Raw genomic sequence first — 24,136 nt, forward strand, 5'->3', positions numbered from 1 at the left:
TAAATAAGCAACTGGGAAGGACGACGAATCCCCGTTATATGATTTTCTCCAGCCTCCTGTTTCACCCTTCCTCTTAGGTCCAAACTCTACTTCACACCCTGTTCTGTAACAACTTCGGTCCGTGTTCTTCCCTTGGTGTGGGAGATCAGCTTTCACACTCATATTAAACAACTGTAAAATGATAGTTTTATATATTTTACCCAGTTTAATAAAAGAAGGTAAAGCTGCCCCTGTAACAGGCTGTGGAGGCCCATAGGTTTATGAGACGTCGAGGCTCCCGCATTTTATAGACAGTCGGCTCACAGATCGCTGCGAGGTTGTCAGCCTTACGCGCCGGATGCAGGAAGATTCCTGGTACTCATTTCTGTTAGAGGCTGAGTCGAACCCAGGGCCATAGTGCTGCTGGAAGGATCAGGTGAATTAAAAGTCCAATGACCTGATCGGAAATCGAAACCCCGACCTTACGCCTTGTACCATAGTGCCGATATGGAATATGTGAATGAATACATGTTCCATATTATCAAATGCGCACGTATGAAGCACAGACATTCGTAACAAGTCCAACACCCGTGGATCCCCACCTGCGCCTATCCTAGCAGCGGTAGAAGACAGTGTTAGTTTTCTCCAGTTCCTTAGTAACGATTCCATTGTTGCCACGATCCCAGTGCCTTTCTTACAGAGGAAATAATGGGGAAGTCAGATGTCTTGGACTGGAACCCATGCAGAACCTCCGCGAGGAGCTACTCTAACATCATGCCAAATGTGGTCGAATAATATGCAACGGTGTGGATATTATGAAGAACAAAAGAAAAACAACATATGGACACACACTCATCTTTATAAATTCAAGAGAATAAATATAATTATCGACACAATTATTTGTAGCAACGTAATCAAGCTCCATTCATCTGTTTTCCATTGCCAACCTTATTACGATTCATCACGGCCTCCTATTTACCGGTGTAGGGAAGTTATGTGGGACAGTACTTCCATCTGACACCGCCAGAGTCGCTGGCGTGCCGGCGGCTGGAAGTCAGGTCGATCTACTGCCCAGTGCCTCCTGGAAGCATTCAGTTTCGAGCTGGCCGTGAGCGAGGTTTGGCGGTATTTCTTGTTGGTGGCGGACATGTTTGTGAACTTGCGTTTACTTTGAGTCATTCCGTGCGTGTGTGTGTTCAGGTGTGTTAGTGTTTGCTTTGCTCTTATCTGAGTGTTTTGAAATAAACTTCTGGATTGGGCAGTTTATGTTGTACGGGCTGAGCTGTAAGGTGAGAATCTCATAAGGTAAGAACTATTTCTTAGAGTGGCAATTGAACTGTGTAGTCTACAGTACGTAACAGACAAGGTTATGAAGTTCAAAATACCTAGTAGAACAGGCTGTTTCCTAACCTGCTTCCCCCAGATGTATATAATCCTTTGCTTTCTTCACTCTTTCGAAATTCATTACAGAGGCTGTAGTTTATGAACTGATTATTGGACTGAAGATTGTTGTCCTCTGGGATGTGACACCGTGTAGTATGGTAGAAAGTTACAAACGGCTAGAAGACAGAGGCAGCGTGTGACTCGAAAGCGCTGGTAACTTTGTAGCGGGATGTGAGGTTCTCACACCTGCGGATATGACGCCGTGTAGTCCGTCGAAAGTCAACCGACGAGGCTGTGCTTCCCGCCTGCTTTCACTGGTTACTTGCGCTCCTTATTCTTCGGCCCTGGAGTTGAAGGCGACATGGCCCTCCGAAATGTCAGTTGACTTTCAGTGGACTACATTGCATTATATTCTAGAAGATAGGACTTTCTAGCAGTCTACACGGCGTCACGACCCAGAAGGTAAATTCTAATAGTGAGTGAGTGCGGATGCCAATCTGACAACGTTCTTGAGTTGTTTACAGACGCACTCTCTGAGCTGTGTACAGTGTTCTTGGTGTGTAACAGTAGGACAGTCGTAAATGATAAACCGGAAGCGATGTGAAAGGAAGAGGTCGGGGCCTGACGTAAATCGTGTGTTGAGGACTCTGTAGATGTATGTACATATACACGCCTTCTCTTGTTTTTTTTTGGGGGGGGGCTATGTTGAAAGCCGCTTGCAGTGAAGAGACGTCACTGCGTCGGCTGGTAGGATGAATACTGAGCGATGGATGAACTGTAAAGGATTAGGAAGGAGACGGCCTGAGGAGGGTCTGAGAAAACCGTCATTAAACCTCTTTAAGGACAGTTGGAGTCCCGGCTCGAAATTCGAAGCCAGTACCTCCCTATGCAAGCGTTGAGCGTTACCGCTCGGTTTCTGTTGTGCTGCACGTTCCGTAGGAAAGAATGCGTTCACACTTCATGCTACTAACGATATATATCATGATGGGTTCTTCTGTCTTCTCAGGTATAACGCCGTATAGTCCGGTGAAAGTCAACCGACGTTTCGGAGGACCATATCGCCTCCATCTTCATGCTTCAAGTGTAAGTCAAGTAAGAAACGAGCATGAAGCAATGCCGGCTTCTTGCTTGGATTACTCTTAATCCCTGGAGATGGATTTATGTTATCTCTGAAACGTCGGTTAACTTTCATCGGACTATATGGTGTTGTGTTCTTAACCACCGGTGAGAGGACCTCAAATCCTATGAGATACACCGTTTGTTAGACTTGTCTATTTTGGTTTGCCGGTCACGGTAGCCGAGCGGTCTTCGATCGCTCGGAAGCCGGGATCGTGGGTTCGAATCCCACCCAGGGCATGGATGTTTGTGTGCGTTTTTCTGTGTTTGTCTACAGGTAGGCCTTGCGACGAGCTGATCACTCGCCCAAGGAGTCCTACCGAATGTGTAAGATGTAGTAAACCGAAGTGAAACGGAGAGTTTTATAGAGGTAGGCCTAAGCCCAAATTGGGGCTGTAGCGCCACAGAAAAAAAAATTGTTTTAGTGAAAGGTAAGGTGAAAAGGTAAAGCTATCTCTGTAACAGGCCGTGGAGGCCAATAGGGTCGTGAGACGTCGAAGCTCCCACATTTACTAGACAGTCGGCTCATGGATGGCGGTAAGGTTGTCAGCCTTACGAGCCGGCCGCCCTTTACCTCCCAGGAAGATTCCTGGTACTCATTTCTGTTAGAGGCTGAGTAAACCCTAGGGGCATAGTGCGGCTGGAAGGATTAGGTCAATTGAAAAATTCAGTGGCCTTATCGGGATTTGAACCCGCGACCTTCCTGCTTATAGCATAATGCCTCAAATAATTACGCTACCAGTTTAGTATCTTTGATATATCTACACCCACCACCCAAATGTACACTTCTTATGCTTCTGTAAACGTAATGTGTACATTATATGGAAATATGGGGAAGATGGACTCCTTGAGCATGGCAAGGGTTAGAGCATAACACAAGTTAATTAGTTCATCGAGAATTTGACAGTTTGATTCATCAGATTCCTGAGCATTTCAGTAGAGCATAAATTTGCCGTTTTTTTGTATGATTATGCTGCTCCTATCTTTAGGGTTGAAGTGAGTAGCTGTGTGAGTGTTCACTTCGACACTGCAGATGGAGGCAACGTGTACCTCCGAAACATCGGCAACACCGCCGACATCCACACGGTGCAGACATGAAATAAATTAATGTCAGCGCCTCAATGGCTGAAGTCAGTGAAGTCCACATCCCAACGCTTTACCTTTTTCAGTTCCCATTACTTTATCTCCCCAATTGACCCTTGTCAGGAGGCTGGTTGGGAACTACCTGGGAACCTTCTGAGCCGGAAATTGTTTGTTTCCCCTTTAAGACATAGTATCCCCCCCCACACTTTGTATTCTCTTGTTCTCTCTCCAGGCCTCGAAGTTTTAAAGAAAATTATTAAAAATTACAACCATTTATAATCGTCTATACACCTGAAACTGAGCGTAGTGGTAGAAGGGACTTTCATGCGCATGCGCGATATTTTGCTGACTCGCAACACTGCCGGATGCATCTGTGGCTGCCAGATAGCGAAGTGGTGTAAGACGTGTTCGTCGCATTCTCGTTTCGCTCAAGATGACAGAACGCTTGGAGCAGCGATACTGCATTAAGTTTTGTCAGAAACTTGGGGATACTCAAGCGGAAACAGTCCGCAAAATTCAGCAGGCTTTCGGCAATGATGCAATGGGGGTCACTCAAAGAGTGGTTCAACCGCTTTAAACATGGCCGTATGTCGGCGGACAGTGAGCAGCGTTCCGGGAGACCGTCAACGAGCCGAAATGCTGATGTCATTGAAAAAGTGCGGACACTGATCGTGGGGGACCGTCGTTTGGCCATCCGGCGAGTTTCTGATGAGGTTGGGATCAGCAGAGGTTCCGCAAACACAATTTTAACTGAGGATTTGGGCATGCGACTTCAGAGCTAGCGCAGCAAAAGTTCATTCGTTGAGAGGAAGTAATTTTTTTGTTCACCCTGTGGTTGTGGTTGTGGTTGTCAAATCCGCATAGTAGAAGTGAAATCAAAGCGGGTGGGGAGCCTTCGCCCAAGAATGCAGCCCCCCAGGGGGCCTGTGTGCCCGAGTACAATTAATGGTGTGCCGTTTGTAGTGTCCCGCCTGATTGATGGCCGGAGCCACTGTCATTCCCATCATGCATTGCACCCCCGTAACTTGCACTTCATTGTTTTCAAACCGTGGTCAGCATACCGCCAGATATATCGGCAAGTACTGGACACCGTAGCGTGGTCCTCAGGGCGGTGATTCCGTAGGAGAAACAGGCTTCCTCCATCTTCAATGTAGAGTACGTCGGTGCGTTATCATTTAAAGCCTGAAAGTGGAGTGGAGGGTGAGTGAGAGACACTGAATTGTAGGGGAGGAGGCACAGAAATATATTCTGCCTTAAAGGTTCCCAGGTAGTGCCCATTTGTCCTTCTGCTAGAGGTATATTTGAAAGAGGGTAAAGGCTTACATTGTGCACGTTGTTATGAGCAGAGGAAAGAAGTTGTGTGAGATTTTGATGTTGAGGTTGAGAGGTCTGCATTGACGCGAAAACCCCTGAAGGGAGAGGGAGAAGAAAGAAAATGGATAGGTAATGAGACACACTACATTTGGGGGGGGGAGAAACAGGTTCCCAGGCAGTGACCGCTCGTAACGCATAAGGTCGGAATTAATTGGAAATGTTGCATTAGAGTGAAATGTAATTTGACATTGGGAGGGTACGCGTGAAGCATGCGGTGCGACGTGCAGTTTGGGTGCGGGTGGTACATATAGTAACCAGTAAAGGTAAGGGAAGGTAAAGTTGTCCCTGTACTTAACTGAGTACTACGCCATGAAGGCGTATGGCCTCAGCAGTAGCTGGAAGTGAGTGGTCAGCTTCACCCCCCAGCTGCTTTACCCCCGGGGAAAGAACCACCGGTACCCATTGTATAGTAGGCTGGGTGGACCCCAGAACCGATTTGGACGACGTGGAGAAGAGAGAATTCTTGACCCTACCGGGACTCGAACTCCGACTCCTCAGTCGTCCAGCCCGTAGCCAGTCGCTGTGCCGACTCTATAGTATAACCAGTAGGCTCTAAAAACGGGGAATGAATGAACAGGAATTGGTTCGTGTGTCCACCGACGCGTCTGCAGAAGACGCCTCGTCCGTGAATTAAAGGTAAATGTGACGCCAGGAAATGAGGCAGCAATTAGCGGCGCCAATCGATACGGCCCGTGGGCCGCAGTCACCAGCCCGCAGCAAGAAGCTCTGGGAAGAATATACAGTGCGGTTGCGTTTTGAAATAGTGCGATGCAAAAAGAATATCAAAGAGCCCCACTGCCTCCAGTTGGCCACTAAGGGTTCCTGCTCAGTCCTTTCCAGTTCTCACACTGTGGTTATGAAGATATAGCGCTGTGTAGTCTGTTTCGGAGGAACGTCGCCTTCATCTTCAGGATCGGAGAATAATCGTGAAAGCAGGCAGATAGTTGCCCCTCCTCAGTACCATCTGCCGCTGCGTAGTCCAGCACAGACCTGCACGTAACCCGGAACGTCCTGTCCTGTCAGTCTGCATTCGGAGGGCAGCTCTCAGGAACCGGTTACCGCGTCTCTGCATGCCGATGCTAACAGATCCATTTATGCGGTGTTGACACGTATGCTGTTTTTTTGCATAGTTTTGTTTCGGAAAGTTTGGCAACGTCTATTCCTATCTTTTTACGTTAATCTTTGAACTCCATTGACCTTCGCTGCGCATGTCCAGGTTGAGGCAACCTTTTGTCGCTAGAAGAGAACGTGGTGAGGGGTCATATCATCCGGAAACAGAATTATTGTGGCTGTAAAAACATTTGCCCTGAGATGTACCTAGTTCTCTCAAGCATGCGGCCAGAGCAGGGTGTGACATCGTGTAGTTTGCACGTAGCTTCTCGGTTGAGAAGTATGGCAAGACGCAGCGGGGCAGTGGTTGCAGCTGCATTGCATTGGGCTGGAGGGAGGGTGACACACTGCAGCTAAGCCCTCGTATAACACCATGCACAACTCCCTGTAGACCTTATTTCTGTCAGTGGTCCCCTTTGAGAGCGGTCGGGCTTAAAAATACAAACAGTTTACGTTGTGACAGGTCACCCATTATCAAGTAACAGCCGTGTAGGCAGGCGACAGTACAATAGCCTTTGCTAGGAAACAGCTCTGTGGACACGTTGTTTCCCTGGCAACGAGAGAACACGCAATATTGGAAGAAATGTTTTCTGCGAGGTAGGTGCTGGGTCAATATAAAGAGGATTAGTAGTTCAGTTAATAGTTGCAGTAGTGAGAAGTGAGAAGCTGGTAACTGAGGCCTGGGACAGTTCAGGAACCCAGAGGAAGGAGAACGTCCGCCTTTGGAAGCCTCTACCAAGCAACGGCCAGTGGAGACTGAGAAGACTTCATGTATGCTGCAGTGTGTAACTCAGTGAGACTGCCGTAGTTACTTGTAGTTATGAATGTACCCGTAAGAGTTCAGTAAATCCGATTACCAATCCAAACCCAGTCTGTAGCGCCGTATTGCAGCATTCTGTTGCACTGCAGGCATCTGACTTTGCGGTTTTCTTTTATGTCGTCTACGCGCAACGTCGGCTACTGTTCACTCGTCGTTGTTCTTTAATGACACTACATGTTTCGGCCTAAGCGGCTGTTTCTTTCTCTTATGTCGAGGCCTGGGATTACATCTGCTTATGCGTGTTTACCATCTGTTTTATGGTTAACCCACATAACCGAATAATCCGAGGTAACCACATAAGAGACAGGGACACGCGATAGCGTAGTTGGTTGAGGCACTACTGCAAGCCGGAATGTAACGGGTTCGATTCTCGATGAGGTCATAGGATTTTTCTATTGACCTGATCCTTCCAGCCACGCTATGGCCCTGCGGTCGACTCAGCCTCTAACAGAAATGAGTACCAGAAATATTCCTGGGGGTAAAGGGCAGCCGGCGCGTAAGGCTGACAACCTCATTGCCATCTGTGAGCCAATTGTGCAGAGAAAATGTGGGAGCCTCGACGTCTCGCAACCCAATCGGCCTTCACGGCCTGTTACAGGGATAGCTTTACCTTCTTTTTTAAGAATATGAAATTGCGAGTCTGTAATGCCAAGGCTTGGCCTGGACAACCGACAAATCGGGGTTCGATTTCCGCCAAAGGCAGTGGCGGCTGGGAGGGCCCCTGACCTCGTCTGGATGGCAAGTTGCTTAGTGTTGCTGCTGTGCCGACTGAGCTGAAGGAGAGGGCGCAGACGTGTGTTCTGTGTGCGGGAAGTCAGAAGGAAGTTCGCAGTGGAATGTGGGTGAAGTGGTGCTGCTGTCTCATGTGTGGCGCCAGGGTAGGTCAGTTCTGGGTTCACCCTCCTCAGGCATGGGTGGGGAGGGGCAGGGAGACGAGGAAGAAGGAACCTGGCAGTGGTTATGTCAGTGCTTGTGGTGTACTGTACGAAGCTGCCCATTGCTCACTTAGTGTAGAATCGAATGGTAGATGAATTGATGAATTTTGAAAGTTTTGGAGGGAAGCGGTCGTGACCTGACTTCAGCGCATACACAGTGGGAATGAGGAGAGACGCGATGATCGTCAGTTGGGGTAGTAGCAGGCCAGGCCGAGAGTCGAACCGAGTACCTCATGAATGTAACTGAGGAGTGTTAGTAGCAGTAGTGGAAGCAGAGCCCGGGGTAGCTCAGTGAGTACAGTGACTGAACTACAGGCTGGACGGCCGATTCTCAGTGGGGGCAAGATATTGTTCTCTCGGTCACAGCGCCCAGACCGGTTATAGGGCCCGTCCAGTGCGTACCGGGGGTACAGCGGCAGAGACGTGAAGCTGACCACATGCTTTCATCTAGTGGAGCTACACTTCCACTCCCCCCCTTATATCTTGAAGCCGTTATGCTTGATGGAGGCCAGGGATATCTTTGCTTTTTATCTTTACCACGCCGTGAAGAAGACTGGAGGTATAGATCCACGTATTCATAATTTTAGTATTAGGTGGCGGCGTCCGGACTGCTTCGCCCTCGGGGCAGGAGTCCCCAGGTGAGGCTGGCTGGGCCCAGAGACGGTCTGGACGGTGTGGAGAAGAGTAGGATATGTTGCCCTCGACGGGGATCGATCTGTCAGCCGTAGCAGTAGATTGGAAGAGGACAGAATCATGAAACAGGAGGAATAAGCGGGTAAAATGAAGTAAAGGATAAGATTGCATGGAGCTTGCCCTCCACTCCCTTAATACGTCTCGTGGCGTGGAGCTGAAGTAGTCTCACTGTCTGTTTGGATCCAGTGTTCCAATTCGTTTCTCAGCAATAATCCATTATGGCGGTCGTCCGTGGGCTCGTTGCTGGAGGCCGTGGATTATGAAATTGGCAGATCATTTCGAAAGGCGAAGGAACTCGAAGACAATTGACAGTCGCAGAACAATGACCTTTGCAGGGAAACAGGAGGGGATTTCGAAACAGTTCGTGACGATGATTTGATTACTTGGCCGGCGGAAATAATGGGTAGCTTAGTGATCCAACTGGCTGTGGGCTCTCAGCTGTACAGATTATATATTGTCGAATAATACGAGGGGATTGGGAAGGAGGCTGTCCCAACATTGCGCTGGAGAGTACGAAGGAAACCTCATGAAAATGTCACAGGGCCCAAATTTGAACGTGTTACTTTTGAAGAAGTCCCGTGCGTTACCCCTGAAGACAGCGTGCTAGTTTCCCGAAAACAAAATGGAATAACTGGTGGCATGTAGATGTAAGGTAGGCTGCACTATAGCTCCGGCTCCCCACCTCAGTGGTCCGGGTTCGAGCTCGGGTCCGGTCATGTGGGATTTATGGTGGACAAAGTGGCGCTGGGGCAGGTTGTCTCCGAATACTTCGGTTTCCCCTGCCAATCTTCATTCCACCGACTGTTCCACAATCATCATCACCATCACCTATCATCTGGAGCTGGTACAATAGGCCAGAAGTGGCCGCAGTACCAAGTGGACTCAGTTTCATCCCAGCAATAAAAAAATAATTAGAAATAGATGCAAACTTTAGCCGATCTGACTTCACCGACAAGCGGCGTTCGCTCGGTCAGTACAGTTGGGTTGCGGACTAAAGCCACGGAGTTATTAAAATAGATGTGAGGTGGTATGGTCGTATTCGACGTGGTCACCAAAGAGCTCAATCAAGAAGACGAACCCAAACCCTGAAGAATGCCGTCTTCTGGGGTGTGGTGCCGTGTAGATCTTGTGTAAACCGACGTTTCGGAGGAACGTATCGCCACCATCTTCAGGGTAGAAAAATACACGAGCGAGGAATTAGCGTTAGCGGGTGGTTGGCTGCAGCCACATCCCAGAAGACGGCATTCTTCATTGTCACCGCCGTGAAAACCTCAATCAAATCTCACGAAGCTAAACCCCGTACTTTCAGCTGCTACGCCTGTGCCAACCCACCCACTTTTTGTATATGTATATGAGTTCCGCCGCCGTTGTGCGGTTACTGCACCTGCCGTGAATTTGGGAGATCCTGGGTTCAAATCTTGGCCCCGAGTTGGGGCTTCCTCAGTCTCTCCATGCAAACTTTTGAGCTCGTGAAGAAGTTCTGTCTCCTGGGATATGACTCCTCGTAGTCAGCTGACTACAGGGCGACAGAACTGCTGCATAAGGACCGCTGTGATAACTTGCAAGTCCTCCGTTTCCGCTTGTCTCATGACTTTGGAGGCGAACCCTTCCTTCCGCGTCGTTCCCTGTTCATTATTCACTCCCATCCGTCACTATGTAGCCTGAGCTAAATATGCATCAACTGCGCAGCCCCGCTCCTATTTGTGCTGTATGTAGGCGGCGGGCGGGGTGGAGGGTAGGCCAAATACGGGTGTCAGAAGAACTGAAGGCAAGCCCTTACGGCTTAAATGCAATCTACTTAATGCACTTCACCGGATTAAGCATTCAGGCCCCATCGTTAAGACGCTGCAAGGGGAAGTATCTCAGGCGATTAATTCTGTCTTTCGAAGTGGCTTAAACCCACAGGACGTTTCGAAAATTTGGACACATCAAGTGAAATAGGTAAAGCAATCCCTGTAAGTGGCCGTGGATGCCCCAAGGGCTGTGAGACGTCGAGGCTCCCATATTTTCTAGACAATCGGCTCACAGATGGCGGTGAGGTCAGCCTTACGCGCCGGCCGCCCTTTACCCCCAGGAAGATTCCTGGTGCTCATTTCTGTTAGAGGCTGAGTAGACCCCAGGACCATAGTGCGTCTGAAAGGATTAGGTCAATTGAAAAATCCAGTGACCATCGGGAATCGAACGCACGACCTTCCGGCTTGTGGCATAGTGCCTCAGCGATCTACGCTACCGCCTGGGCCCTATACATCTTCACTTCAGATATCGCATCTGTACCGTGTTCACAACAGCCTGCCACTGGTACCTATCCTGAGCCAGATTAATCAATTCCACACTTCCCACTCATAACAAGGAGATCTCGTGTTCAGAACTCGACCTGACAGCCGGTCATTGTGATGAAGAAGGATTTTGATGGTTTTCCTCAGTCCCTGCATATAAGTTCCGGGATAGTAGGCCACGACCGCTTCCTATGGCATGTCTTCCAATCATTCTGCCCTTCACCGGTATAGCCTGAGCTTAGGAAGTGCCGTTAAATTAATGAACGTTAACTCACAATGTGTTCCTCTGCGCCTGTCCATTCGCATGCTTGAAGATACAAACGACAATAATTTTGGGGCGAGTGTGATATCTTTCCTGTTTATTTATGTCTGCAACAGAGAAACACGAATGCCGTTGAACACCTGTTAAGAATCTCGCACTGCTTCCTGTTACCCCTTTCATTTTTATTGAATACAGCCCGTTCATCTGTGTTGAGACTCATAATCAGAGCAGAAATTATGAATATTAATGCCAAAGAGTTTAGATGTAAAGACGTTTACGTTCCGTATCACTCAGACATAGTCTTTGCCTTGTTCTGAGAAGCCCTCAGATCTTTTTATGACCCCAAAATACCCCGAGCTGGCTGGCATAGCGGCAAACTGTGACCCGCAGCACGGGTCCGGTCCGTGCGAGGTGTCCATCCGGCCAGCGGAGCTTGTGTGAAACTTTGCCTATAATATTACTGTCAATTTATGACATATTTTTAAAATTAAATTGAAGAATCGTGTCAGCGGTTGTAAGCAGCAGCTTCTGTCGCAGGCAATAGCATCTGCTGCGCTTATTGTACTTTCACGTGTATGAGTGACTGTAGAGGGGGTTTGGATCGGTGACTGGATTTATTGGCCACTGGAGACCGTAACTACAAGTAATTACAGCGCTGTCGCTAATTCACACTCCACAATTCACTGCAGCAAGAACTAAGTCCACTGTATCTTCACTGGTTGTCACCTGGCAACGGCTTCCAACGCCGTAGCTTCCTCAATTCCCGTGTTCACGTCCTTGCTGGCGGCCATCTTGTACCAACTTCCCACTCTTCTGATTGATTCCACTGACTGAACTTTAGACTTGTCCTGCTTATTATTATTGTTCATTTGTTGCGTGACGCATGTCACATGGACCACATAGATAACACCGCTCCCCAGTTAGTCAGTTGGTTCGTCTTAGGAATCTGTTGCTTAGCAACGGACGTTATTTACAGCCATTACTTAGCAACGGGTCTGTATGTTACTATACGTTTCGGCTTGTTAGAAAACATTTAAAAATGTTGCGCTGACCTTTTTCCGGCCCAGAGAAACAATTGAAATCCATAATTTGGTCCTTTGGCTATAGCATTTGCCCACCCCTGGACTGCCTAGACTTATAGTGTTTGCGAAGTGCTCGGTAAATATCTCGGTCGGGGAACTTGTTATCGTGACCGAGGTCTTTCGTGGTTGTCCTCAGTTTTGAGGACAACAGAGTAATACTTTAAGTCGGTGGTTCTCAAACTTTGTCAGACCGCGGCCCGGTAAATTCTTTTCTCTATAAGACGAGGGTCCGGTATAATTGGTAGTGGGCCGCGGCCCGGCGGTTGAGAAACACACGTTCGCTTCCTTCCTTATCTTTTCCGTTCATTTCAGCCCGCAACTCAGTGCTGTGTAGTTTGAGTGTCTGATCGTGTCGTTAAAAACGTGCAGGTTCGTGGTTAAGGTCAACTTGTCCCTGTGCTTACCTGATCAGGCACTACGCCATGAAATCGTGTGGGGGAGTGGATGTATAGATCCACATGTTCTTGACCTCGGCACTAGCTGGAGGTAAGTGGACAGCTTCACGCCCCTGCCGCTATATCCCCGGTACTCAGTTGGATAGGAGGCTGGGTGGGTCCCAGACCCGTGGAGAAGAGAAATTTCTTGACGCTACCGGGACTCACACTCCGACCCCTTGGTCGTCCAGCCCGTCTTCAGTCACAATACTAACTACGCTACCCCGGCTCCTGCATGCTCGTGGGTATAATGTAATATTCTTAAATGTTATTTTAGGTTTTAAGTGTCGAAGTCAACTCGACCCCCTGCTTGGGCGGCGTTAGCTGAGGTGTGAATGGGTGAGGACTGGTAACTCCGCTGGTAAAGGTTTGGCTCTGCCTCAAGGGTCGCAGTAACGGGGAAACACACCGGTCATGCGCCATTTCGCTTAGTGGGGGGTGGAGTCCAACTGGGTCCATTCTGCACGGCGGCTACTGATTGGCCTATTGTAGCCTGCCCCGGGTGATTATGATGATGGAGAATTTGGTGAAATGAAGATTGGCAGGGGAAAACGAAGTACTCGGAGAAAACCTGCTCCACCGCCACTTTGTTCACCACAAATCCAACTTGACCAGACCCCGGGTCGCCGCGGTGGGAAGCCAGCGACTAACCCGTTTGAGCTATGGCCATACGACAAGCCACAATGATTCACGTTGATAGTGAATGGATTTGCTTTACTTCGCCACGTGATACTCTTCACAGTGAGTTACTGAATTCGCAGAAGCGACGGGGCGTATTGAGGCGCTAGACATCTGTCTCGCGTCACTTTAGCCGCGTCTGGTGTTAACTGTTGTAACGAACTTCCGGAGTCGCAGAGCGCTTCCGTTGTCCGGTGAAGTTTACCCTGAGATGCCTCGTACCACCGACACATCACCTCTAAGCAGTGACATCCGACGCCAACACCAGTGCCTCGTCGCCAGTTTGCTGGGTTCGAACACAGTTCCTCGTCCCTACGTCTGATGTAGGTATTCCTATGGGTTAAGAGTAACACAATTCGCGTTATCCTGTGTAATGCAGTCCCGTATGCGGAAGCCATCGCACCGGCTGGACTCCTCTCGGCCTGGCTCGTGGAGGCAGAAACTGCCTCGTACTCAGACTTCCTGCTCCAGACCCCACAACTGAATTCCAAGCCCCGCGACATACTCGCTCACTCAAGCCTCATTAATAAACAAAAAAATATAGACAAGCGATTAAACATGCCTATAATTTTATGCGCTTACAAGGTGGTACATTTTGAGGAGCAAAGCGATTTGCTGGCCGCGCAATGGTTTCTGGGACCGCTCGTAGCGACTATCTCTGCCTTATCTTATCTGTGACCTCGGAGCTGCCGCGGCTGTCGTGACGTCCGGCCAACGAGGAAGCAGGCCCCTACCGAGCGTACAGGTCGCCCGCAGAGCTCGGCCTCACCAGAAGGCAGTGGGCTGTCTTGTGACTGAAATCGGACGATTTTCATCAGTTCGGCTACCGAAGCTCACACTTTGACGTGCAAACATGGCGGCCATGCGGAAGTGGTCTGTACAGCGCCGAGTGGCAGGATGAGGGATGAAGTGGTTAAGGATCTGGAAGGAAGCGGTGGTGGCCCAGTGGGGATACTACCCGGGAATTTACATTGAAAGACTGAGTACCTCAGCCAGGAGAGCCGAGATTTGAACCAAGCGCCTTCCGAATACGAGCCTATAGCATTACCGCTGCTCCATCCCCCCCGGTGCGATCACGTGGCCAGTATTGTAAACAAGAAATTCGGGGAACTTACGAATTTAATGGCTCCTGCTTGCCTTTAGAGCCCAACCTTTCATCTGTAGACTGAAGAAGGAAACGTCAAATACGGTCGATATTTGCAACTTACTGCTTAGTGATGTCAGTTAGTTAGTTTGTTGGTTGGCTAGATAGTTCATGTTGTACATATTTATGCAGTTTATTGGTAATCTTTTCAGCCATGAAGTTCGTTTGAATAATATATAAAAATTCAGTCTGTACCTCACAGGAAATACTCCGTCTCCATAGCAACGACCAGTCATTTAGTACTGTTTAGGGAAACAGTCGTTGTTTATTGTCAGACTCGCGCTAAACACATAAATACACTCTGTGGACAGAATACAAATTTTTTTCTTCTTCAAATATTAAAGCAGGCGGTACGTATAGTTACCACTGCGATTCAAACGGGTGTTCTCGGCTGAGTACTAATGCGTTCTGTTGGCCGCGCCATAGCTCAAGCGGTTAGTCGCTGGCTTACCACCGCGGCGGCCAAGGTTCGATCCCGGGTCTGGTCAAGTGGGATTTGTGGCGGACAAAGTGGCGCTGGGGCGGGTTTTCTCCGAGTACTTCGGTTTCCCCTGCCAATCTTCATTCCACCAAGTTTTCCATCATCATAATCAGCCGGAGCAGGCTACAATAGGCCAACCAGTGGCCGCCGTGCCGAGTGGACCCAGTTGGACTCCACCCCCCACTAAGCGAATAAAATGCGTACTGTTTCCAACAGATAGCTTAGTTTCGTGTCGCGGTTTGCTTGCGGCTCGCGGACCATGTGCTGAAATAAGAATGTAAATGCTGAGAAGGCGATAGAAATGCTGGGGGGGGGGCTGAAATGTGAAGTAGCCTCCGAATAATGAGGGTAATTTTAGGCGTGATTTACGACGGACGGACGGACAGTGGGGACCCGCGCTGCAGATTGACTGCGACCGCTCGACAGATGGTGTTCAGAACCATCAGACCATAGCAAAGAAGTGAAATTGCAATGGCTGCAGGATGCGAGCCAAGTAAGTAGGGAAAATGCAAGACGTGAAACCAGCAGGCATTTCAGGAACAAAAAGAGGGAATATCTGAAAGACAAAATTGATGAGCTTGCAATGAACAGTAAGAACAAGAATATTAGAGACCTGTTTAGAGGAATAAATGACTTTAAGAGGGATTACCAGCCTAGCAGTAACTTAGTGAAAGATGATGACAGTGATATGCTTGCAGATTCCCCGCAACATTTTGAATAGGGGGAAGTACCGCTTCTCTCGGTTATTGAATGTACATAGGGTCAGTGCTGTTAGGCAGACAGAAATGCACACAGCTGAGCCGTTAGTACCTGATCCTAGCCCTTTTGAGGTTGAAATTGATATTGTAAAATTGAAACGGTATGTATCTCCAGGTAGTGATCAAATTCCGGCAGAACTTATTCAAGCAGGAGGCGAAGTATTACATTCTAAGATCCATAAGCTAATTAATTCTGTTTGGCATAAAGAAAAATAGTCTGATCATCGGAAGGAGTATGTTATTGTACCAGTTCACAAGAAGGGTGATTAGAACTGACCATACTACTGCGTGCAAACGTACTGTCACGTATAAGGGCTAGGCGTGACTAATAATTGTGGGTTCGAGATCTGATCGTTGGCTTTGTTGGACATCTATCTTACAGTACAGTTGATCATAACAGCTGACACATGGAACTCCTTAACGGCGTCTGTCTGTCTGACGAATCTCTCTCAGTTGTCTGACTCTCGGACTGAACTAAGTTCATGCGGACCGAATAGAGAACACACAATCGGACAGTTAATTCCTCTGTTATTCTATGTTACGACGAAACGTGTGACAGTCTCCGGGCAAGGCGTTGGTTTATACAAGTGTATTCGTTGCCCCGGAAACGTTTTTCATCTAGCCGTTGTCTAGCAACAGACCTCACTGCTGTGCTTCTCTGACTGCGCACTTCTGGATTTCGTGCGCCATGTCACAATATATACAGGCGATATTCCAGAAACCACTTTTTCATATCCGGGGACCCAAAACCTTTAAATACATCAAATTCTCGACAATTTTTTAGCACTCACAGTGTGTACCCGTATGTACCACGCGCACGGGAAAGTGGGAAGTAAGTTTATCGTTATGCCGAGTCAAGTACCACCACACGAAGGCGTTTGGAGTGGAGGTATAACTCCACGATTATTGAAGTTGGCACTAGATGGAGGCGAGTGGTCAGCTGAAATGCCCAGCCGCTTTATCCCCAAGGAAATATCCCCCCGGTACCCAGTGGACAGGAGGCTAGGTGGACCTGAGAGCCGGTGTGCTCCCTGTGGAGAGGAGAATCGAATCCCGGTCATCGAGCCCGTATCCCGTTGCTAAAGCGACTGAGAACTGCAGACTGTACGTTAACGTGTTTTGTAATGGAACGCGTGGGTATAGTTTGGAGAAATTCATAGGCACACAGACAGCATGGTGATATCATATCCCCACTTTCTTTTTTAATAAGGAAAGAAGGGTTAAAATTCCCATAGAATAACAGTAAATGCTTTGGCAAACCTATTTCTTCTGTTCTTAATTTAAAATAACCCACTTCCCATCGCTTAACCTCTCTCATTTCCCAACGCTTTACCTTCTTTGCAACCTGCCTTTACCAGGACGAGCGAGCACTGGCTGAGAACCTTCAAAGCCAAGAAATCTCTCTATTCCCCCATTGTTCCGTAAAATGTGACGTGTGTGTCTGTGCTCTCCCTCCCACTTTCCCTTCTCCGTCTCTCTGTCCCAAGTTTCAAAGTGACGGTACTTAAAGATGGGAGGGAATCAGTGTTGCCAACACACAAAATCATTTATTCACGTCTACCTTGTTAGGAGTCCCGTAACGAGGGCAGCACCGTCGCCTCGTGTTGGAGGGGAATTATTGGCTTCGTTTATTTTCTTCTTGGCTGTGAAGCGTCTGTCAGGGCGGCTGCACCACTTGCTGTCATCTCTCTTCGCTTCGAAACTTCCCATGCTGTGGCACTTGTCGTCAGGGGAGATCCGATCTCCGGTCTCCTGTTTCATAAACATCCAGCTATTACTAATTGACCCATACTGGACGAGCTCTCACAAGGAAATCACTTTTGTAGGACGTGCAGTGATAACCAGCTTAGCATCTACATCTGTGTATGGGGTCCCGTGACGAATAATAACGGGTTCTTTTACAGTCACTCTTAATCACAATCAGTTGTAGCGCTATCGCTAGTCTACCCAATTCACAAATCACTAGGACAGGCTGCCCGCGTCCTGGCAACGGATTTATCAGAGTAACTATCACGTAAAATCACTACGAAGTCTTCTTGCCATTTCCTGCAGCTACCAGTTCCGAAGACTCGACCAAATTCTCTTCCGACTGCTGTTCTGTGTTCCTACAACTGCCAGCTTCACGGTCAGTCAGTCAGTCAGTCAGTCAGTCAGTCAAGTCTTTCTTGGTCTTGAGCCCCATCTGGGACTCATGACCAGATATTTATTACTGTTTGACAGTTACGGTCTTGTTTTTGTGGGGCGCCCTCTCTGACGAGAGGACGGGTCTGTCTTTTGTATATGCCGCTGGCCTTGTCAGCGCAGTCTTTCTTAGGTCCGAGTCCCTTGGGACTCGCGAACATAGTTTACTCTCTCAGATTTGAGACTCCCCTTTTCGTCGCCTCCTACGACTCGCAGGGTCGAGGTGGAGGTTGTGAATACGGTGATGAACCTTGTGGTTCCGTAAAATGATATGAATTTCTTCAGTAGCGAAGTGCTTATCGGCCGCACAAGAAGGACTCCGCCCTTTGGAGCTAAATAATGGTCCTGAATCTACCCCGTCACTGCTGGTAACGTCTGCCAGACTACACGGCGTCACATCATAGAAGGCCGTGCTCAAAGTCAACCTGTTTGTACAGTTTTATCAGACGGAATTTCCCAGTAGCCATGGAGAGGAAGGCAGGCATGCAAAGTTGTTACATGGCAAGATATGACACTTCTTTTTGATAGGACCATAACCTTCTTAGATAGACGGAACATATCTGCATGCAGGACATTGCATAACAGATTAAGAAACTGAAAAAGTGGCCAAGGTCCAACAATGGGGCTGTAGAGCCATAGATAGGACATTACATAATTGTCGAGGCCCCCTACACTTCTGTGCAGGCCACATTCTGTGTTTTATGAGGCTCTGACGTTTCATAGGTGGAATTTGTCTCCAATTATTCCTGACGTAACTAATGTAGAATTTGAAATTAAACAGATTGGCAAGATTTGACATGTAGCACGCATGGGAAGTTTCGGTTTTGATACCTCGCAGGACGAAACGTGTCAGGGTAGTTGTTAAATGCTCGTGATAATATTAAAAATGGGTTTATACGAAGAGGTTGTGAGGGTGTGATCCTGCATAGGTGTAAATCCAGTGGTGTGTTTTTGTGTCATGAACGTATCCGAACAGAAACGGAATTTCTTGACCCGCTCTGAAATTATGAAGTTGTCAAAGAAAATCCTGTATCGTCGGTAGAAATCTATCGACGTTTCAGATACTCTTCAGAGTAAAAGAATAAGCCAAGCAAGCAACCGGTAAGAAGCGAGTACACGCATAGCAAACTTCCTCCCTTGCTGTCTGTTGCTTACTTTCTTCGCTTGCTCGTCGATCCTAAAGATGGAAAGTATGTTCATCCGAAACGTCGGCAGATTTACCGGACCCGACGGTGTCACGTACCAGAAGATAGCGCTTGCCATTTTGTCGCCTCCGTCATTAATATTTTTCGTGTTTACGGCGTCCGTTCTAGGTACAGTGCTGTGGCATTGCGTGCCTGTGACGTCATCTGCATAATCCATTACGAAAACATTAGTTCCTGTAGACCGCTTGTAATTCACATGCAGATTCGCATCTAGCAGCTGCGTTAGTCTGCGTTAATTCCTGCTTATCTGCGACTCCACTTATCCCCCTTATTGCTCTTTATAGTTCTCTCCTCTCCTCTCTTCATTACTTCATCATTGCCCACTTCCAACAGACCCGCTAGAGTACTAGACTGTGTCTGCAACATTTCTGAGGCTGCGTCACACCTCGAGTAGACAACCTTACGGAAGTAAATTCCCCTGTGTGTTGCAAATAGAAACTAGTGACTCTGATGGTGACGTATGTTTTAGACACAGCACATTGTTGCTGGACCTTCTAGTTCTGGGGCACGCGGTGGCGTAGTTGGTTGAGGCACTATGTTACAAGCCGTAAGGTCGCCGGTTCGAGTCCAGACGAGTTCATTTGATTTTTCAGTGGACCTAATCTTTCCAGAGTCGGTTCGCGGTCCGGCGGTTCAGAAACTGTAGTGACGATAACATTGACCCCACTCCCCTCAGAGAGGAACATTGCAACAGGTCGGTATATGCTGAGAAAGCAGACAGCAGCATGGGGGTCGTGGAGGTGAATATTGTCATGCCTGTGATTAGACTGTACGTGTGAAGTCCTGATAGGAGGGTGCTGATTGGGTTCATCTAGTTCAAACTGTCTCCTACGGTCCCTAGTGGACCCTGGATGATAGAGGCAGGAAGTTCCTCCGAAACGCCGGGCACCCGTCTACCGAACTTTACCGCGTTACAGACTTACCGCTGTGAGAACCGGCCGGAAACTTCCGGTAGCACGGGAGGCGGGGGAATGTGAGACTGTTAGCTTCTCAAGAAGGACTCTGTTTCACAGTCGGTCGGTTACTTAGGACAGACATTGTGCCGTAACTGTACCCGAACCCAGGACCTTGCATCGCCCCGTTACGAGTGCCTGTCCACAGTGGCTACGTGCCATGCAAGTCGCGTGGCGTCCCTAGCGGAAGTGACGACATGTCGGCCGATGTGGCCCGCAGCTAGTGGTCCGCAAGACACCGGTAACCCGCTGTGTGCAGTTTCTGTTTCTCTGTGACGGTTGAGGTGCTCTGAGTTGACAGATGAGCCCACACTGCGTGTCGGGCTGTATTTGTCATCCCTCGAGGAAGGGGGAGGGTCATGATTTCGAAAATAGGCACCTACTGGCTGTGCTGACGTTGCCCATGGGTTTATTTAGTTTTTTTTTCACGTGAGGCAGGATGGGCGGTGACGTAGCCGGGATTAGAACCGAGAACCTCACGAATACAAGTTTAAAGCGTCCCCTCCATTCCGTCTGGGAAATGCTTCCACATCGCTTCACTTGTAGCATTCGAGGCCACATTAACCCAGCAGCTGATAGGTGGGTGCAAAAGAACCAGCTGTTTCTAGTCAGTAAACCCTTATGTGATATTCTCTGTAATTTGCCTGTATAATTTAATTTGGTCGGAGAAGCATGGACGCCATTATGTCAATTGGCGGCGCTGTTTGGTAAAGGTGACATGAACATTCCATCTGATGTTTGTGATTTCGCGCCCAAAATCACGCGTTCTTCCCCNAATAACACTCAAACTGAGAAATTGAAGCTTACTCATCAAATTTGAAAAAGACGAAGAAAAGGTTTTGAGTGAGAATTCGAATCGCACCCAAGAAGCTCTGCCGCAACACTTTAACATCCTTGGTTGCTGTACATATTGGTAACGGTGCTGGGTAAATTTCATATTATTGTCGCGTGACGGAGTGTGACTACACACGGGTTTTGGATTGATGACCGGACTTATTGGACCCTTTGATACACAATACGTGACTATATTTTACATTTTACTATTACACATAGTGTTCACAGTCACTTTTTCAGTAATCGTTACTTGGTAGCGGCTTCGAACGGCGGAAGTTCACCTTCCTCTGTGTTTCTTAACTATCCTCCTCCTCAGCTACCAGCTTCTAACAGGAACAGCTCACACGATTGAACCCCAGTAGTACTCTGACTAACTTACCCACTAAAAGGGGGGTGGTTGCCTAGCAACGGGTCCACATGTCATGATATCTTTGGGTGTTCTGTATTAGGTCTGCGGCAGGAAACGGAAGTGTTTGTGCATTGTATTACATGTACAGTTCTGAATATGAAATTGCGGCAAACGTTTGTGCCGTCCTTGAGGTAGTCAAGTTGCAGCAAACTGTATTACCGAAGCAGTGCTGCCAACGTGAGCTCAAACTGCAACTTGTTTCCAGGAGGCGCGCCATGTGCTGACACGGTTCCCACAGCCTTCTCAACAGAACGGCCCACGCTTCTGACTGCACGCTACTCGACATCTTATCTAATTATAGCTCTCATCACGTTGCGAACAGAAACGCCCCCAACGCAGTGCTGCCAACTGAAACAGAGGGCGGTTACAGGATGCGCCGCAAAAATGCGCACAGCTCTTGTTTCATGCTGACGGAGCTTGAAATTAATCTGACTGACGTCCATGGAGCTGAATCCTTGTTGAGAAGCTGCCAGTGGCTCAGCTATTCAAGAAGTTTCCCAACATTTCATTTAACCCGAAGGTTCATTACCATTTTCCTGTTCTGAGCCAGACGAATTCACTTCACATCCCATCGTATTTCTCTAGGATCCATTTTAATGTTATCCTCCCATCTGTGTCTAGATCTTGGTAGTGGTCTCCTTACATCAGGGTTTCCTACCAAAACTATGTTTACACTCTTGTGCCATGCATGCTACATGTTCTGTCCATGTCGTGGTCTTTAACTCGATCATTCTAATAGTGTTAGGCGAGGAGTTGTGAAGCTCCTCGTTATGCAGTCTCGTGCTCCGTAAGACCAGACGTTCCTCTCAGCACCCGGTTCTTAAACACCTCCACTGTACGTTTGTCCAAGTTTGGTACGTGTAAAACCGCGGCACTGAGCTAACTGAGAGCAAGGATTCGCCGAATTTGATTTCTCTAAATTTACTCGAGATTATGCGTTTCACTTGTTAATGTCGTTACCGAACAGTAGAGCCTCCGCACATTTTAACTTGGTGTCTTGGTTTTGTCTTCCATTCTGCTGCCGACATTAACACATGCTCGTAAATGTTGACAGTTTTGTCCTCACCGCACAACAGTGGGTACTATTCTGACATTTGCCTGGAGGGGCTGAGGAATGACACGATAACCATAGCCAAGATAAATGCCCCGGCCGAGGCTCGAACCGGGCACCTCTCGAAGCTTTGCCTGCTGGAGAGGGCTCAGTGACGGCGGAGTGCAGTTGCTTAGCAACGGGCAGTGAGACCGGTTCTCACGATGCGCAGGCGCCAAGTGCAGCTGCTGTTTGCGTCTAGCCGGTCCTACCTACATCAGCTTCAGTTTGTTTCAGCCCTTATAGTTGCTAGGAAGCCACGGTAGCTCACTCATGGGCTCTGTGGGCTGCTGTACCCAATATGGGCTTTGTGGGGTGTTGTGTCCAGTTCCCGCACCGTTGTGTTCCTTAGTGTCCTTCAGAACACCGGGCGATGGACGAAGTCCAGCACCACTGTCAGAACCCTTTAGAACCTACAACTGGATGGTGCTGATTCTGTCTTGATAACCCTCGAGCGGGGTGCCTAGTTCTAGTCGGGGTATCGACCAACTTGACTGACATTTGTCGTGGTTTGCTTGAGTCTTTCCAGATAAGTACCTCAATAAGGTATATGATCTGCTGGTTCTTTGCTTGGCTTACTCTTAGAACCTGAAAATGGAGGCAATATGTTCTTCCGAAACGTCGGGCTATGTGCAAGCTACAAAGAGTTACGACCGAGGAGACCATATACTTCAGGAAGCCCCCAGTCACATGATTTCGTCACAAAATACTGATCAGCCCTTGGGGGGGGGGGCTCAGAACTCGTGTGTGGCTGCCCGAACTTGAAAGCAGTTCTCGACTCGACCCCTGGATCGCACGGGAAATGCAGCCCTCCGTACAGCAGTCAAGCAGGTGGCCTTTCTGACAGATACGGGATGGCCATGGAAATGTTATCTAGGCCAGCCATGAATACTTTTCCGAGTAATCTGGACGTAAAAACAAGATAGGAACTGCCATTTACGTAACGAATAAAGTGGGCCGAATCAGGCTTGGTGTCAATGTAGCGAGGGGTGACGGACGGACGGATTTCTGAAGGCTGGGACGTGACGCTTGCTTTACGGCGCTGTCGGCGAGTTAGAATTACAGTCAATAATGAATTTGGAAGGGAGAGGCTGTCATCTAAAGGTAATATCCGGAGGATATTTGTCTGGAGGAACTGAACAAAACCACGAGAAATCTCAGGATACCCTGTTTCCTGGCCGAGGTACCAACTGCTTACGTACTGGATATAGGCAAGAAGCGTGAGGCGCTGTTTAGTCTCGTACGCAGATGCCAATATTTCGGAATAAGTTTCCGCATCCATCTTCAGGGCTGATGGCCGAGAGAATGGTACAGTTGTAGGAAGTGGGAGGACCAGTATTTTCTTATTAGAGGACACGTTTTGACCATCTTAATTAATTGCTAACTCCACGGAGCAGGGACCTCCATGAGAAGTTAGTAGTTGCTCTACCACTTAAGAATCTCCCAGCATCTCATGGTACCCGAATGTTCGTTGCCGTTTTCACAGAATCCTACCGTTGGGCTATATCGTGCGCCAAATTAATCCAGTCCATACCCCGCCGTCCCGTTTCTTTTAATATTATCCACCCCTTCTAGGCTTAAGTCTACTCAGTGGTCCCTTTCCTTTAGGTCTTCCAACCAAAACTCCATATACATTCTTCCCATTCTTCTGACTACTTGTTAGTGAGTGATTTCGCGGAACGCAGTTTGAGAAACACTGCATTTGTCAGCTGCACTTGTCAGCTGCACTTTGCGCCTGCTGACAGTGTATGAGTGTGGAGTGCACAGGCTCAGCACCTGTCAGCTGCACTTTGCGCCTGCTGACAGTGTATGAGTGTGGAGTGCACAGGCTCAGCACCTGTCAGCTGCACTTTGCG

General features: G+C 48.4%; 1 protein-coding gene across 5 annotated transcripts in view; it reads left to right on the plus strand.

The window, feature by feature from the left end:
- Positions 1 to 1,083: 1,083 nt before the first annotated feature.
- Positions 1,084 to 24,136, plus strand: part of LOC111865593 (putative polypeptide N-acetylgalactosaminyltransferase 9) — a 292,001-nt gene continuing 268,948 nt past the window's right edge. For all 5 annotated transcript variants that reach the window (XM_023853762.2, XM_023853761.2, XM_023853764.2 and 2 more), the window contains exon 1: positions 1,084 to 1,284. The gene's annotated coding sequence lies outside the window, so the exon portion shown is untranslated. The remainder of the gene's footprint in view (positions 1,285 to 24,136) is intronic.

This window comes from Cryptotermes secundus, unplaced genomic scaffold (assembly GCF_002891405.2).
Source record: "Cryptotermes secundus unplaced genomic scaffold, Csec_1.0 scaffold1443, whole genome shotgun sequence".
Lineage (NCBI taxonomy): Eukaryota > Metazoa > Arthropoda > Insecta > Blattodea > Kalotermitidae > Cryptotermes > Cryptotermes secundus.